Source organism: Cyrtonyx montezumae, unplaced genomic scaffold, assembly GCF_038088225.1.
Source record: "Cyrtonyx montezumae isolate F1298 unplaced genomic scaffold, pur_monq_1.0 scaffold_19, whole genome shotgun sequence".
Taxonomy (NCBI): Eukaryota; Metazoa; Chordata; class Aves; order Galliformes; family Odontophoridae; genus Cyrtonyx; species Cyrtonyx montezumae.
In genome coordinates this window covers 7365547-7369872 of record NW_027071925.1, presented here as the reverse complement: position 1 = coordinate 7369872, position 4326 = coordinate 7365547, and positions in this window count along the sequence as shown.

Genomic DNA, 4326 nt, shown 5'->3' with positions numbered 1-4326 from the left:
GCAGTTGCTACTTACTGATAGAGAAGAAATACCCACAGCACTGCCAGTACAGGTTAGTTTAATCTGTAAGTACCCAATGTTCCTACTTGAAATAATATGTTCACGTGATACCATTTAAATACAAAGGGAATTTTGATCTCTGAAATGTCACTGTATCTTTGTTACCACTGCTGTGCTCAGCAGTGAGTTTCAGATAACCTGATGGTCTCTAATGGCTTCAGAAATGCTTGTGGATAAGGAGGTGTGTGCAGGCACTCTAAGGGCAGTTTAATGTAGAACCAGAACAAGTTGCCTTTGGTGTCTGAAGATGGAAAGTCCTTCAGTACTGCGCCCATTGCAGAGGGCGGTTTTGTCAGTGAGACAATTACAGGGTGTTCATTGTTGTGCTGGGGAAGAAGCATTTTGGTTTGTAAGAGTACCTAGCTGTAACATAACCTTTCTTTAGTTGGTAATTACTGTATGCTACCAACAGAATTGCTGCTTTGTTCAGCTGCTGTGCCAGGAGCTGCTTGTTCTCTGGCTTCTAGCCCACTTTTATTTAAGCTTTGTATCCTTCATGTATCAGCATGAGAGATGGAAGTTCTCTGTGCTGTGGCACATAGAGGTTCACTGCTGGATAAGCTGTGAGTCTGTGCCTTAACTTATGCTTGGTAAGTGAATCATCACACTGAATTTGAGGGGCATTCTGAAACCATCCGTGGGTAACCACACAAGGGCGTAGTGTAGCAGTGAGACAGGAAGGTAGTGCTGCCAGCTCACGGGAGTGCTCTTCAGTAGTGACAGGAGCTGTGACACCACAGCAGTATCACTTGCTTTGGGGTTCTGAACTTGTGACACTGCAGATCTCAGCAGAGAGATGACAGGTTTCAGGGGGATTCTCAGTGCTTACAGTAGACACAAAGCCCATCTCCCAGCATCTCTCTGTTGGATTTTGGGTGTTCACAGTGAATTGTTTGCAAAAGTGATGTATAAATCTTAATGCTTTTGCCTGGGTGTTTCTCCCTTGGGGAAAGGAAATGTTGCATAACAAAATTTATGGCTTACCATTGCCTCTATCTCCTACAAACTCATGGCATGTGTAAAAGGAGTTCCTTGCTGTGAGGCTGTTATCTTAACAGACTGCCTCTTCCCTCTGCCTTCTGTGGTTGATCCTCATTTACTGAGCTCTGTAATAATGATCATAAGTAAAAATAAATAACAAATTGCTTATGGCTGCTGGTTTACTATTTGAAGTCTCAGTTCTGCCAATGGATGCTGACCTGCACTGCTTGTACCTCAGTTTGGCAAAGAATGAGGTTTTCTGCTGTCTCATCAACAAAGTGTATTTCTTTGGGGCAGATGATCTGTGAACTATGGGTGGATGTTCTCATTCTGTGAAACTTTATAGCAGTTAAAGTATTTTTTGGTAGAACTTAAGTTAATTTTCTTTTGAGGTGGGACAAAACAGGAGCAGTCTGAGCTTTCATAACCATGTGGGCAGCCTTAAGATGTAGCTCAGCTTCGTTTGCAGTTTCAGCAGCTGTCCAGTGAGACGCAGTTCTGAAGGGTGAGTGGAGCAGGTGCGTGGAGCCAGGCCACGCTGCTTTCTTCAGACTTCTGCTTACTGACTCCAGACTGCCCCTGCTGAGGCTTCAGTCACTGTGTAGCAAACGCAGACTCCTGTTTTTAGTTCCTTCCTCAGGTAAAGCACATCATGGGAATGCATCTTTCTGTGGTAGCACAGCTACAGATGTTCATCTGTCGGGAATGTTTTTCTTGTAACTCGGTCCAGCTCTTGTGTAATGGTATGAAAGAGATGGGATGATCTGTGCTCAAGGGCAAAGCACTGATGTTGAATTTGATTTCAGAAGGATTGGTAAGTATGTGCATTGCTTCAGTGCATGCAAGTACCAATAATTGTAGCTTGATTTTTATAGCATTCAGTTTAAAGAAGATTCAAAGAAAAACGGAGCTAACGTCGTTGGCAGCCCTTGGGACCCCTCTGTGTTTCAGGAATAGATAACTGTGCATACGTGTGTACATCTCTGATTAAACGTAAGTGAAACACTGCTGCTGTGTATTTTTTTCTCATCTGGAGACCTACGTAAATTAACAGCTGTTAGCTGTTTCTGAGTGTTTATGAAACCCACCCTCCCTCTCTTATTTTGAGAAGCTCTCTGTGAACTGCTTGGGAACTTGGCATTGTATACCTGCAGACAAGAAGTGGACCTTACCTTTTTTCCTATTTAATTGTTGATGTTAATGTGCTGCCCTTGTTCTGAACTGAGGGAACAGAGAAATGAGACCAAGTGGGAGAGGTAGGGCATTGCTGGGGGTTTCTGTGACACCGAATAGAAGGGACATGAAGTGATTTGTCTGTTCTAAACCCTTTAGAGCAAAGTACTGAGAATTGAGGTAGCTTTGAAGATGTGTGTCCTCACGACTACAAGATGAGCATGGATAACTCTGCTAGGTCGGTCTCGTTTAATCTGTGAGTACAAGGGTAGTTAATTCCTTAGTGCAAGATTAACTCTTGATTCTCAGTACTCCATTATATAACACATGCTTTGTCCTCTGGCCATTGCAGCAGTGTGGTAATCTGAGACTGTATTTATTTGGAAGACAGTGAACAGTGATGTCCTGGAGGGTGGATGTCCTGAGCTCCCCCAGGTTTGATTCGGCCGATTGTTGGGGGATTTGGATGTGATGGGATGAAGGGTAAGAAGGATGAGCCTGTGCTAATCTGCCCCTTGTTTTGTAAAGCAGCTTTCTGCTTTTTCTCTCTTACTTTGGCTTTTCTGTTTGTTAGTTTTGGGGCACAGGTAGAGTGGCTTGTCTTTGTAATACCTTAAGTAGTTTGAATCGAGCCCTCTGGTTGCTGTGAGGTAAGAAATGTTCTCTGAAGTCTTTTTTAAGAGAGTACAAGTCTTTACTTTGCAGACTTACAAAAGACCTTTACATAAGAAGTACAAAAATAGGAAAGATGCTTTGCATCTCCTTAGGTAAAAGAACTTCTTTTCTTTTGAGCTGTAGAAATACATAATTTGCACACTCGATGTCTTAAGTACACTGTAAAATGAGGGAACACTTACACTTCACTGTAAGTACCCAATCACTCATAGGTAGAACAGTCCATCGTTCATTCCCTGAAGACGAGGGCACAATCAGACAGTTTAAACTTCATTTTAACTAATCAATTCTTTGAAAGATGCAGTATAACTTTTCCAATTGTTATACGATTAAATATAAATACAAAAGTGATTAAGAAAGATTTGGCATGCTTTGTACTCATACCACTAATTACTAGGAAAGTGGTATCAAAACAATTATTAAATAAATATAAATATGTTAAATAAATACATTGTAGAAGAACACACCCACCTCTGTCGTATCAGAATTCAGCATTTCTTCATCCTTCCCACACATTTAATGCTTGGTCACAGCTTTAGGGCCAAAGAAAAGAAATACTGCATCTTCAAAAACACAGTTCCCATGGACATAGAGCAGAAAATGAGGTTACTCTGTAGCTTTCTTCCACCTGTCCACAACAGCACTGCCTAGTGTTCTGCGTTCCTTGTCCTTCAATTTCTGTTTAGCTTCCTTCACCCAGGACTCATTTCTTACCTCTGGCTCTGCAGCTGGCACTCCTTTATGAGAAGGGAAGGAGTGCTCAGTGGTGAATCATTATTGCCCTTTCAGGAGCAGTTCAGAGCTGACGTCAGTTTATCTTCCTCAAGTTACTTGTGCAGAGCTGTGGTTTTTAAGTACCATTTTTGCTCTCCTGTGAATACTGGCTGATATTCAAACAATGAGGTTTTCTAAGTAGGTAAAACCTTCAACCTTTTTCAAGTCAGTATTTCTTCAGAACTTCATCTGCTCAAGTAGGAGGCTCAGTCTTTCCGGGGTAATGCTGAGTTAACACTGGGAAATTAAAACCAACTCCCTGTAGAGTCACTGCTGTGCAGTGGCAGGTTCTGATTTGCTGCAGCTGAAAAAGGCTTTCTCAGGTTCCACCCCCTGGTAATGCTGCAATTTCAATCACTGTATTTTGATTCTCTGCAGTAAAAGACAAGTTACAAAATCAAGTGCAGTGCAGGGATACTGGATGACTGTTAGATCCAGCCTTTCTCTCCCTCTCCACTGTCCTGAGACCTTCCTTGGGATAACTCCATCACCAGAGTTCATTGCTTTTGCAGCTTCATTGCTTCTTGGGCTCCTACTCTCTCCTGGTCAGTGCAGGCAGAATACAAGGCACTTTTTGGAAGCTTGGTTTCCTCAAAGAGAGAGAATTCAGCTCTTTGATCCCACTTTTCCCTGTGAAAGGTAGGCCTGTTTCCCAGCCCTGTG